The sequence below is a fragment of the Chrysoperla carnea genome, chromosome 3 (genome assembly GCF_905475395.1).
Source record: "Chrysoperla carnea chromosome 3, inChrCarn1.1, whole genome shotgun sequence".
Classification (NCBI taxonomy): Eukaryota; Metazoa; Arthropoda; class Insecta; order Neuroptera; family Chrysopidae; genus Chrysoperla; species Chrysoperla carnea.
The window spans coordinates 16381199-16396136 of record NC_058339.1 but is presented as its reverse complement, the minus strand read 5'-3'; the positions used below and the strand labels follow the sequence as shown (position 1 = coordinate 16396136).

Below are 14938 nucleotides of genomic sequence, written 5' to 3'. Positions count from 1 at the left end.
TGTATAGCCATAAAAAATAAAGTATTACTTTAGAAAAAAAGGAAGAATACTATTTTATTCTTAGCAAAGCATTTATAACATTATGGTCTAAAAGCCAGACTTTGGAAATAAGCAGTTAGATTCCAACCGACTGCTATTTTGATAGTTTTGATATCTGTATTCCGGAACTGGGATTCCACATTCTGGAAACCTATTAGAGAGAGCAAGGTTAATTTTGATCATAAATTTGAAAAGTATGGCCCAAATTTAATAGGATTACATACTTGATTTATCAAAATTGGATAAAATTTGGATGTGATAGAGCACATTTAAATTTTTTGAATTCTGATGACGTCATGAAGTTAAAAAATTTGATTTTTTTGATAACACGGGCAAATTTGATCCGATCTTCTTGGAATTTTTTTTGAAACTCACTAATTTTGGGACATTCTTTTCAGCTGTCTCTGTTTTTCGCTAGCTTTCACTTATGTGCATAATTCCGGTACCAGGACTCCACATTCTTGAAACCAATTACAGTTAGGTTAATTTTGATCAGAAATTTGAAAAGTATGACCCAAATTTAGTAGTATTACATACTTGGTTTATCGAAATTGGGTAAAATTTGCATGTGATAGACCAAAATTAAATTTTTTGGATTCTGATGACGTCATGAAGTTAAAAAATTTGAATTTTTTAATAATACAGGCAAATTTGATCCAATCTAATTGGAATTTTTTTTGAAATCCACTAATTTTGGATCATTCTTCTCACTTGTGATGTCAGTTTTTCATCTATCACTGTTGTGCTTCATTCCGGTATCAGAACATTCTTGAAACCCATTATAGTTAGGTTAATTTTGACCAATTTCAAAAGTGTGACCCAAAATTAGTAGGGTTACATACTTGGTTTATCAAAATTTCCAATATGGTACTTTTTGATACATTTGTTACATTACATTGTTATAGTTGTTACATAATACAATCTTGAATAATAATAAATTTCAAGTGGTTGCAAGATGGAAAATCTTAAGACAATATTTCCTATGTTTTGACCATTCCAAACAAAATTCAAGACTGGCTTTTTCATATGGTAAAGAATGATTACCAAGATCAATGCATCACGATCATCAAACGGCTTCCGATTAGAATATTTTTTGCGATAGTCTGGCTCTTACAATATTTTTACTTTTTAAATAATATTATACGATATATTATTCAGTTCGTTTTTTTTTTCACTTACAGTTTTTTACATTTTATAAGGACACACTTTATTTTACATTGAGTCTGTAGTGTAACTGTCAAATACACAAGATTAATAATTATTTCAAATGAAAATATGATGCTATTATATAATTAAAAATAAATAACCAATTTATTAAGTTGGTTCAAATAATTCTATAATCCAGTCTGTGATTTTAATTGGAACAAATATCAATGTTTTCTTAATTAATCCGCATGTTAAACAAAACGAATGACACATTTATATTTTTCCGGGTAGCATTTTCCCTTTAAACAATATTTATTAATAAATTTTAAATGTTCAATAAAAAAAACATTATCACTATCCCTATCCCTATATATTATAAATCTCAAAGTAAGCATGTTTGTTTGTTTGTTTGTTTGTCACTCTTCCATGCTAAAACTAGCGAATGGTTTTTAAAGAAATTTTACAACAATATAGCTGATATATCAGAATAACACATGAACTATAATTTATAAGGATATATATTTTTAGAAAATTTAAAATTTGACATCTAGCATTTTTTAAATTATTACAGAAGATCAGTTTATGGTTCAAAATGATGATAATTGATGGAGCAGATCTATGACCATCATTTTGAGCCATAAATTAAAGAATTCTGTAAAAATTGAAAATAGTAAATGTAAAAAAATCATGGCCAACTTTTCTTATATACTCAATGAATTATGACTATTTTACATTTAAAAACATTGAAAACTTTGCATATCAAGAGAAGGTGGATGCTATAAAGCGTTGGTTTTTACTTTTAAGCCCAGTGAAGCTTACAGTGGTCTCAGTGTATTTATAAAATTAACTTAGTCAATTGTTTGTATTCATTTGTTCATTTTCACTTGTTTATTTTGTTTCAGGTAATAACAATATCGTCAGCATATTTTATCATCCACAGTAAGTCATGTTTTTTTATTGTTGCACATGCTTGTCTTTCTCTATCTTTTATATTATAAATATCTACGATATCAGCACTCATTTTATATCTGTTTTATATCTTAAGGAGATATGGAAGGTTGAATAATACTAAGGATTTCAATAAAACTTTATAAATACATTTTTTGATTAACATAGTTTCCAAAACACACAAAAAATTCTTAGGTCATCGGGCTTTTTATTATTATTTTATCGTTCAAAGTTGGCTGAAAAAATGATTAATCATATAGGTTATCCTTTTCAACTGTATATTTCTATATTAAAAATTCTAGAAAGTGCGATAAAAAACTATCTAAAAGATTTAGACAATCTTGTAGTTTATAATAAAACCAAAAAAATATAAGGTTGTCGATGAAATAAAAACAACATTTTAATTTAATTATGAGTTCATCGAAGATCCATCATTTTATGAACAGAGACGACTATAGTTAGAGTATTGATGATTGAAGAGCGATATCTATATTATCAAATTTACAAGCCTCACTTGCATACAATCTATTATTTATTTTTGTAGTTGCGTGGTATTGTTAAGCTAAAAATTACACATTATTTGACTACAAAGCATGTATTTAGTTTATATGTATGTACCGTGCAATAAGCCAAATCTTTTTTACGATACTGTAGGGAAATAAACAGTCATAGCCGTAAAGTATAAAAACTTTTCCTACATTTGATTGGTCTAGAAAAGAAACAAGTTAAAACTAATAATTTTGCATTACTAAAAAAAGTTTTGAATTTCAAATGAGACTTCAAAACTCGAAACAAACAATCAATATTATAAAATATATATATCGGACTTTGATATTTCAATTTTTATAGCATCGTCGTTTAGTTTTTCGAACATATTAAATATTTAAAACCGTTTTTCAAATATTTGTAGAAAAGTTTTAGAATAATTGGTTTATATTTTCTCCGTTATCTACTTTGACTCCGTATTATACATGCTCGTATATAAAATTATATCAATCTGTTATATACTACTAGACTTAGATTCTAGATGTGTGTTTGGAGGCACGTTAGTATAACCAATAAGATTATAGTAAGATATATCCAATCCATGCTTGGTAGATTTCAATGTTTTATCCAAACTCTCTATCTATGAATATTTGAAAAGAATTGCAGTATCACATATCAAATATATAATAAAGACACAAAATATTCTTGTTATCAATTTATACACCGCTGTTTGATACCTTTCAAAATATTTTTCACGTATAGAGAACGTCAATGTAGTATTTTAGTGAGTATATGCAGTATTTTTATACCATGTATATATGAAATATACATAGTATATTAAGTTTAGTCCCAAGTTTGTAACGCTTAAAAATAATGATGCTAGGAAAAAAATTTTGTCATAAGTGTTCATAAAATCACCTAATTAGTCCATTTCCGGTTGTCCGTCCGTCCGTCCGTCCGTCTGTGGATACGATAACTCAAAAACGAAAAAAGATATCGAGCTGAAATTTTTACAGCGTAATCAGGGCGTAAAAAGTGAGGTCAAGTTCGTAAATGAGCATCATAGGTCAATTGGGTCTTGTAAACCGTTACAGATAGAACAAAAGTTTAAATATAAAAAATGTTAATTATCAAAAATTAAACAACTTTTGTTTGAAACATTTTTTCGTAAACATCACTGTTTACCCGTGAGGGCGCCAATTAGGCGGAAATTTTATAATATGTACTATACTTGAATATCAGTTATGTATGTGTCACATGTTTGTATGTGTAATGTGATAAAGAAATCAACACTGACTATGCATGGTATTTCAACAATTAACTCAGTCAATTGTTTGTTTTCACTTGTTTTTTGTTTAATATAACAACCGCATTGAATTAAATAAGTTAATAAAAGTTAATTAAATAAGAAAAATATATATGGCGGAATTTGTTAATTTAATAAAGCACACATATTATTAACTAGCAGATAATCGCCCTCTTTGCTGGGCAATTTTTCATTTTAAGAACAAAGACAATATCAAGTTATAGCTCTCATTTATCCATACCTTTTATTCGCAATTTTATGGATTTTAATTTTTCGGTGCGGAACTCTATGTTTTTTTGAAAATGAAGTTTTGCCCATGATACTCGCTGACATTGTAACTTTCTATAGATCAAATCATTAAATTAACCTTATTTTTATACTTTTTGGATCAAATTTTACCCCATCCAACGGGTTTCATCAAATTCCAAAATAAAATTTTTTTTGCGTTTTTCTCGATTTTTTCAAAGGGGTGTTCCCCTTAAAAAAAATTGCAAAAAATCGAAAAATTTTTGTTATCTAAAATTTCGATAAAACTCAGTATATAAGGTAATTTTGACCCAAAAAGTACAAAAATCGGGTGCATTTGTTGACTGGTCGGATAGTTTTTGAGATACGGACTAAAATCGATCCAAATATTGCGATATCTTCGAAATTCTGCATCTAATCATTAAATTAACCGGATTTTTATACTTTTTGGATCAAAATTACCCCATCCAACGGGTTTCATCAAATTCCAAAACAAATTTTTTTTTTGGGTTTTTCTCGATTTTTTCAAAGGGGTATCCCTTAAAAAAATGCAAAAAATCGAAAAATTTTTTAAATTTCCAATTTCGATAAAACTCAGTGTATAAGGTAATTTTGACCCAAAAAGTACAAAAATAGGTAGGATTGATGAATATCTGAAGAAATTTTTCCAAAATTCCACAATCAGTGCAAAAGCAATAGCTCCTCTTCCTTCGGCAATTCGCTAAAATTTAAATCAGTAATATTATAAAACTCATAATTGAATATCGAATTTAATAAATATTTATAGTATTCAGATCTACTATAGGACTACGTTATGTTAATTTAATGACACATGGTTCAATTTAGTATAAACGTAATCAAATTAATCCTTGCATTTAAACATAGGTTAAGTTAAATAATCTAAGCATCCACCTTAGCTGCCTACAGTTCTCCATGTCTACCTACCATCAATTTAGCTAATAAAGTGTAATGGCTATTAATTCGATTGATAATATATGTATAATAGCGTTATATTATTCATGTTATCTAAAGCAATGAATGCATTTATGGTCTAAGAGACGGTATAAGGTCGATCTTCACCCATCAAATAGCAATGAGACATATTTGTCATAAAATTTAATTGATTTTTAAACTCTCCTATCAAAGTTGTTTTTATCGAAGTGTTCATGACTATTTTTAACTAAATTCATTTTAATCAATTTTTTTCATGAACGGTTTTTTTCTGAAAATATTCTGATACCTTTTTCGATTGGATGACAGATCGGTGTTTTACTTATATTGGCTTACCTGTTCATATGATATGAACATATCTACATCGATTTTTTATAACCGTTCCCGAAAAAACTAAAAAAAAATCCGATAATCTTCAAAAGTGATTCAGTTTGGAAAGGCTTGACATATAAGTTTAATATATAAATAATTACTCTGGAATAATGAAAGGTCAAATAAACCTGGCTCAATTTATTTTGAAAAGTGAAATGGTAAAACAATTATTCAAAAGAACAAACTCAACTCAAATATTTCAATTTCAAATAAAATATTTCCAAAAATTTGTCCCAAAAAAAGATAGCTCTCCAAGTGAACTTTTCATCTCATCGGGTATCCTTGACCGTCACTTTGATATTGATTAAGAAAGGAGTGATATAAGTTTAAAGTGTTTATCTGTGCGTCCATGTGTTTCTCAGTGACATCGTAGCCCTTAAGCGATCGAACCGACTTAATTGAGAAGATTTTATAGCTAAGTTTCCAAAAATTTGTTTGCAAGGAATAAATCACATTTGTCTGGGGTTTTAAAAATTTTGTAAATTTCACTTGTTTCTAGTTCCACAAATGTCATATTCATTTAATATTTGACTAATATTTGTGTTTTTTATATAAATCAACTATTTATTGAAATTCTCTTGAATAACTTTTTTAAATTACATCGATTTGAAAATAAAATATCACGTGAAACTATAATTTCATAAAATATTGTATTCTTATACCTACAGAAGGCATCATTTGGATTGTGTTAAAGTTTTTTCGTACAGCTGATTCAGTTTTATAAATAGTTTTATTTCAGTTTTATGAAATTTGTGGAAAAATATAGTAAAAAAGTTTTTTCTATATTCTATATTAGATGAATATAAACTTACAGTAAAAGATCAGAACTAGATGGTGGAAATCTTATGAAAAACAAACATTCGAATAAATAAAAAAAAGTCAAATATAAAAAACAAAATTGAAACAAAAAAAGAAGAAATAAAAAAATCAGTCCACCTTCTGTATATAGAGTGATGTGCGAAAAAAGTTATAAACATAAAATAACAAATATTATATTTGTATTACTTTTATTTATTTTTAAGGAAAATTAATTGTTTTATATGTATTCGATCGATTCCTATTTGATCATCTTCAGAACATAAAGTTAAAATTAAAAATTTTGTTTATATACTGTTTGCTTATTATGTAATTACAAGTAATATAAACAAGTTAACAACTTGTTCAATATTTTGTTAAAAATACATATTATTTTACTTAAACTATTTTTATTGGCATTGAAGGTCAAGTGAATAAAAGTTATTTAATAAATTTATCTTTTGTTTTTCAAAAATTTGTAAATATATCAGGTATAATTTGTATAAATAGCTAATATAAGTAAATATTGTCTCAGATTAATTAAAATACATTTAATATGTAAGTCGTATGTGGAAAGGTAAAAAGATTAAAAGGTGAACTCCTACTAATGTTTTTAAAAATTACAATTAAAATTTGGGTCCCAGAAAATTAAACCGCTACGCAAACTACTGTTCGGGTTGCTTAAATTTCTTAAATCTCAATTCAAACGGAACCAATTTAATACGAGACCTCGGTACTATTAGCTCCCAATAAGGGTACTTTTTCGATCAAACTGATCATAAAAATACAATAATATTTTGAAAAAATTCAAAAGTTTGTACCTATTTTGCGCATTTTTGACATCTATTAGGTAGGATCGATGAATATTTCAAGAAACTTTTTCAAAATTCCATGATCAGTACAAAAACAAAAGCTCTATGTCCTTCGGAGTAAATTCGCTAATAAAATAATAATTTCTAATGAACCACCCAGTATTTACTACACACTACTTGAGAATGGAATCAATGACGACGGAAAGCTTTACTGCATACCTTTACTTGAACACACACAGTCATAGAAAACTATTTGTTATATATCCGTTGTAAATATCAAGACACTTCTTGAATGTCTTTCAAGATATATATAGGAGAATTGGATCGAAGTATTTCATTTGTAGCCATTGGGTAAAATCAACTAACAATTGTGTGACATCAACCAAACAACAAGGTTTGATGCTTTTTCAAACAAACTATAATCTTTTAAACTAACTACTTGTTTAAAAAAAAAACAAATACTATTTTATTTTATTTAGTTATATATTTTTTTAAGTTTCTATCGTATCGTACTGAAAGATTAAGTCCCAGGATACTGATGAAATGTAATTAAATTATTATATGCTTGTTTTAAACAAGACGAATTGCATCACACTTATGGTTAACAGTGGCCGTTTTTTTCTGATCGATATCGTGCGAACGAAAAATGGTATCTATTTCGTTGAGGTGTCGATCGAAGCGTCTTAACGGTAATATAACTCAAAATAGTTACTGACTGTAAAATTGTTCCTTAAAAAAACTGTTTCTTAAATGATGTAATTTTAAGAATTTTGCGGTGTTTCAATTGTTTTCTATTTTTTTGTAAAACGAAGGGAGGCAGGAGGAAATAAATTGTCAAAGTTGTCAATATGTTTTCAGAAAATCGTACAAATTAAACATTTTGATTTATTTCAGTAAATTAGTAAATGGTGGAAACGCAATTCATTTAATATTATAGCAATTCTTACTACTTGATACAAATTTATTTGCGCTCCCACCATATTTACTCAACTGATTTCTTTTAGACGAACAAAACAATACTTTTGATGAATTTCTTAAAATATTTCACAATAACCATTTGTGTACAGACTTCAAGCGGAGCTTTAAAGTAAATTTTCCGTGTTAAACCAAAAAAATTAATTTTCCTTTACCATTCCACCACACTTGATATATTTGTCTAAAGTTGGTAACTATTGTTTAATAATCTCAGAAAAAATTACGTATGCATTTCGTAGGAAAAACACATTCTTGGACCTCTATCGTGGCTGGCAGTGGTACTAGCCGAGTTGTCCGGCAGAATGGTTGTCCGGGAATGTATTGGTTTTCATACTAAATACACAACGTACTATTTTTGTTGTCACGGATGTATAATCGTTTCCTGTACTACATTTTTCAATTTAAACTTCATTCAGTGACTTTAGAGACGCTTTCTTAATATTAAGCAAAGCTTTTCAATTATTTTGTCTCACAAATCATGAGGCATATCTATAATGTATCTTCAATATTAGTTCTTCTGTCTTGCATTTTGACCAAGAGTTAGTTGATGACATAAAATCATACTTCATTTGATTAAAAAAATAATTCATCATTTTTTATTAATTTCCATTAACTAACAGATGCTTACAGTTTTATTCTTCTTCCAATTAATTTATTTCACAAAGTTGATTTTCCGTTTGTTTAAGAAAACTGTTTGTAATAACAAAGTCAGCTTTTCATTATACATTAACAGTAAAAACTTAGGAGGAAAGTTTTTATGTATTATTGAATTAATAATTATTTCAGTTGTAATAACGTCTTGTGTAATAAAAAATGTTTTCCTACCATTTTCATTTAAAATTAGAAAATATTGCTATGTATTATTTTTATTTTACTCTTGTACAGAGTGGTTAGTAAAAAACTCCATAGATTTTTATTGTAAAAATATATTTTTGGTACTTTTTATCGTTTTGTTATGTAAATTATATTTTTACATTAATTTTTCTCTTGAATGAGCTTCAGGTGTTATTCAGGTTAAAATGAGCCTCTAATAAATGACGTGAGTTACGGTAGACAATAAATTTTCTTCGAAAAATTCTTCCTGAAATTATTTCAATTTTGAAGGTAGATATCACCACCTCATTGGTATATTCAAAACAAATCTTGGCGAAAAACAAGCAGAATAAAAGATATTCTGGATCTACAGAATATCTAGTTGTGTTGAATAATAGTGTATGTTCTTATGCTGAACTAGTAAATAAATTAAATGAACAACTAGAAAGTAAAATGGCAAGCGCCAAGCTATCCTCAACAACAGTACTTATATTATGTAAAGACAGCATCACGATCAGCATCAGCAGAACACATATTTGAGAATTTTATTATATATTACAAATAAAGGAACAGCATGCTGTAAGAAAGTACCAATATTAGACATATGTGTGCAGAGAAAGTTGAAAATTCTGTTCAATTCGATAAACCTTTTCAATAAATTGTTTGATTTTCAAGTGAATTTCAATTTTGAATTGACTTTAATTTTCAAGAGTTATTTCCAAAAATAGGCGTATTGACTAATTTTCGGCATCGATTTTATTTTATTATGCACCCTCAAATAATAAGAAACGATTAATATTATTCAAAGAGGGTTTTCCTTTCGAAGGAGAAAGCGTTCCAAATAACTATAAAACGTGGATATTATTTTGCAAAGTCTGATAAGAAATAAGACACCTAACAAAATTTAAAACTTAATTAAGCTGTAGGTACATGGTTAGAACTCAATATATTATACTCCGGTTAAAAGAATAACTAGTTGTTAAGTTATAATAATTTTTAAAACATATACTGACACAGTAGTGTTTAGTTCTTTAGCGACTGACTATATGGCAAGGTTGGTGGAGAAGAAGTATGAGTGTATGTGTGTGTGTTCGTACGTACGTTTGTACGTATGTACTTTCGTACGTATGTCTGTAGACATTTTTTAATGACAACCTATGATTGGTTGTGATTAAATTATATGATTTAAGATATTTAAATATTACCATTAATCGTATTTACATAAATTGAATCTACGTTAATTTGTGAATATTGTCAATACCGCCATTTTCTAATTTTCATGCTTCGTGCGTATAAATAACGAGATTCGATAAATTTGACTTTCCTTTGCCGAGAGAAAAATTAACAAACATAATTGAAACTTTCAAGAAATCAGTACTGCCCGAAATGACGGAAAGTGACTTATAATAAAATATACTCAGAGTCTATATACAGTCAAACCTGGGTAATTGAGAACTGGATAAGTGCGAAAACTCTATAAGTGAGAGTAATAGCCAGGACCCGTCATTTTAAGTTCCCAAAACCTCTATTAGCGAGAAACAGAAATCTCTGTAAGAGAGAGTCGTTTTTCCCTCATGGACCTCCGTAAGTGAGACTGCTATTTATCTATACCTCTATAAGCGACAATCAAGCTTTATTTATTTATATTATTTAGGAGGAACTGTAGCTACAATAAGTCATATTACATTACATATTTACTACATTCGTACTTGCTGTGACTTGTTTTGCTACGTACCTCTATCAGAGAGAAACATTACCCATGTACCTGCATTAGCGAGAAACTCGGGTTAGTGAGAAACCTCTATAAGCGAGAATGAGGTTATCCAGGTTTGACTGTATACATGTGTAACAAATACAACAGATGCTGCTACGACTTTATTGTTAACTTTCACTATAGGTGTATAATATAATAACAACATGAAAATTCATTTCAGAACAGTATAACGAGATTTTCTTTTTCCTAAATTATATTAACAATTTTAACAGAAGAACGAATTGTTTTTAAATTGACTTAAAATAAGTTACAGTTATTTCTTGAACAAGAGCTTGTGAAAATTATATCTTCAAATATATATATATTTCATTTTCTTCGAAATCAAAGTATGAAAGTGTAAACCAATTCTATGCAAAAATCATTTATTTTGTACGTTCGTTGTTTTAAATCTTATTTTTTCAATAAATTTTCTTTTCCTTATTATAAAATGAATATTTTACAATTACATAGACATTTTTGCACGATATTACTACATAGTGTGTGCTACAGTTAAAGTTACATGATTGTGTTTTCAGAGACAAATGTCTTAATTTAAAACACAAGCGATGAAATATTTATTATAATTTCAATATCACATCACCGGAAGCTTAAATCAAAATTAAACTCATAAAAATAATATCAATTTCAGAGGTTATTGGGTTCATTATTTTTAAATATGATTTTGGAACCGTGGCTGGATTCAATAAAGCGTAATCAGGAAGTAGTTTTGACTTTTTAGGAGGGGTGTTTGAAGGTAAGATTACGGAAAATTTTGGTATCCAATAGTCTCATGAGTGTGATTTACCCACGTTAACTAGTGACTTCCTGCAGATGTTCCCAAAGAAGAGAATCCGAAGAAGTGTACGATGGTACTTTTGCATGTATTAGACGCCATATATTGGCGATTGATATTATTTTTGTGGGTTTAATTTCGATTGAAAGTACCTTTAGTTTATATCTTTATTAAAACAAATGCCCTGTAGTACATTTACAATTTTCCCACACACAAATTAAAGTAATAACCACGTGGAAAATATAATTTTAACTAAAACACCTGAAAATAAGGAAGGAACGATATAGGTTTGGTAAGGTTACATTCACAAACTTTCTGAATATACAAATAGCTACTTTCTGGTATATCTACGCACCAATAAATTACAGCCCTTGATTCGTGTCTACTACACGTGTATATCAGAACTAAAACGAAATTTTGTTACACTTTAAAAGATACGTTGTTCGCATTCCGATAGAAAGTTAATGTTTTCATTCCAAAAATCGTTATCAAAAATTATATTATATCCTTACAGCGTTTAAGAAGGTGACTGGCTGCAATATTTAAAAACGTGTTTGGGAAAGTTCTAAATGTACCACAGGGATATTGTTTTTATAAGAACAAAATTTAAATGGAAATCAAAGTCACAAAAATAATATCAATCGATATCCATCAAAATTGAAAATAATTATTTTTTTAAATTTGTGTCCCTACTGTTTTTATACATCCTTAATTAGTGGGACACAACGGTCTTTTTTGTTTTCAATAATTTAGTAGATAAGATTTAAACTTTAATTTAAATATTTTTTATTTAATTTCCATCGACTATTTATGGGGAAATCTATGAAAATATATAATCCATTTACCGTTTTACCATAAAACCAATCTTAATATGCCTACTTTTGAAGTCATTCTTTTATTTAACTCCCCCTGAAATTTTTGAATTGATTTAGACTTAATCCAACTTTATATAAAAAAAATCAATCCTTAAAGAGAGGACTAACAATTTAGAATTTCTCAGTAAACATAAAATTTAATTACCATGTTTAGTTAGCCAGCCCCCTAAATCGCGGCAACGACCTCTGGTGGGTTTTGACATTATGGAACTTGTCCTTCAATCTACTTACCGGCTTGAGGGTAGATTATTATCAAATAGCCTATACTTGATCTTTGGCAACTTCCTCCTGCCTCCTGCGTCCCTTCGTTTTACAAAAACTCTAATTTTAAGGACCTTTAAAATAACTAGGTACTCTTCAAATAACTAGCTAACACAGTTCGTAGTTTCAAAAATTTGAACAGCTATTTCCAAACCAATTATGCAAGGACCTTTAATGATGTTATTGGCTAGCCCTTTTATGGTCACATCCGCCACAGCTTGTTATATATTATTTTGTTTTTTTTAGGGTAGATGTTATTGTCACTTTAGGGCACTAATAAGGTTTTTATACAAAACTAAATAAAACACAACTTTGTAAAAAGTTATTTTCTTTTATTTAAAAAAAAAATGAAAAAGAAAACAAACACACAATAAGTTTATTTTCTTTACTGCAGGATAAGGACTCTCTTGCTGCAATGTTTTTCATGTGACAAATAGGCTATTAACACACCAAAGTGTCAAATTTAATTGTCCGAAAATGGTTATCTGCGTTCGACTAGTAAATTAGGCATACCAGGCTGATAATCAGCGCTTTGAAGCTACACGGAAAATTTTGCAGAGAGAGAGATATATATATTCCCACATTCGTGAAGAAAAATAACATATGAAAGTCGAGCACCACTCGCGTGTACAATTGAACAATGTGCTTAATTCCGAGAGCAAAAATTCACATTTTAGAAACCTATTAGAGTGAGGACTATCAAAGTTTAATAAAATTTGAATGTGGTAGAGCAAAATTATATTTTTTGGATTCTGATGACGTCATAAAGTAAAAAAATTCGATTTTTTTGGTAACACAGGCAAATTTGATCCGATCATATTGTAATTTTTTTTGAAACCCATTAACTTTGGGTCATTCTTTTCAGCTGCGATGTCAGTTTTTCCTTAGCTATCACTTAAGTGCTTAATTTCGACACTAGGACTGCACATTCTCGAAACCTATTAAAGATAGGTTAATTTTGATCACGAATTAGAAAATAATGACCCAAATTTAGTAGGATTATATACTTGGTTTATCAAAACTGTCAATAGGGTATGGAAAAATAACGTATGAAACACGTGTCTGAGCTCACTTATCCCGTTAGGTTCGTACATCTAGCACCATTCGCGTGTACAATTTCACAATGGTTCCTCTTGTTGTACAGTAAAAAACTATTTTTCTGGGTAAATAAATTACGTAACAAATATATTCCAATCTTTTTTTACACTAAAAATTTAATAGTCTCAAGGCTTTATATGGATATGTAATATAGTTAAAACGTGACTGAATATGAAAATTGTAATTTTTACTGTGATTTTCATTTTCCTTTTTGTTTTGCCTTAAATTAAATTCTGCAATTGTCTTCTTTGTCTTAATTATATTAGATTTTTGATTCTTATTCAGCAGAGTAAGCCACTGTTTGTGTTTCAAACGTGATAAGTTGTATGAATGGCATCATCTGAACATATTTTTGTCTCTTTGTGTAACACAATTTTAGTAAACATGTACGCTTTTAATAAAGTAGGTTGAATTTATTTAGAAATAAGACATTGGAATGTCCATATATGATTCTTATTAAAAAAACTTTCTTTAATAAACCCTAAGCTTAATGTTGAAGCTATATGACGAATTAAAGCATAAACTTTTATACCATAGACCGGTTAATTCGGGCATTTTTACAAAATTTGTATATACAGGATGGTTTTTTTTTAACTTTACTTGAAATCTGGAAAAATTCTCATTGAATCAAGTTTAAATAAGAAACACTTCTTCGCATTCTAAAAATTTTTGTGAAAACAACAGTTCTCGCATAAGGAATATCAATATCTATTATTTTTTGCTCAGATCCCAAAAAATATACATTAGAACTTACCGTTTTAATTTTAGCCGACCTTTGATCCCGCTTAATTAAATGTTTTCCCACATCTCAGATCGATGCATTTATCAATTCGAAAGCATTTACAAAAATTTAAAGAGGTAATTTTGACATTTGAAAAGATACATTACATTCCAAGTCAAGAAGCAAATATTATTAAACAACTTTACACGAAAAAAAAAAATTTTTATCTGTCTATCAATAATAATTAATACCTATTATTTTCTTTTTGTTTACAGGTAAAAGAAAATTTCAACAGCCACTGTAATTGTTTTCTTATTTGTAAGTAATTTAAAACGTTTCTTTTTACTATATTAAGTAAATACTTTGGAAAATTTATACTAATCTAATACTTCTCACTTCGAAACGACACTGAATATTCTAAAACATTTTCTAATTTTATACATTTTTCTAAATTATTTTCGATAACTAAACTCATCATTACCTCATCGGATTTCCCGAAGATGTAGTTTGAATTATCATACTACTTGCCAAAGGTTAAATTTGTTATC

General features: G+C 28.3%; 1 protein-coding gene across 1 annotated transcript in view; it reads left to right on the top strand.

Annotated features, from left to right (window-relative positions):
• The window catches only part of LOC123295783 (protein turtle), a 413559-nt gene that overhangs the window by 259228 nt on the left and 139393 nt on the right, over nucleotides 1-14938 (top strand). The gene's annotated exons all lie outside the window — the stretch shown is intronic.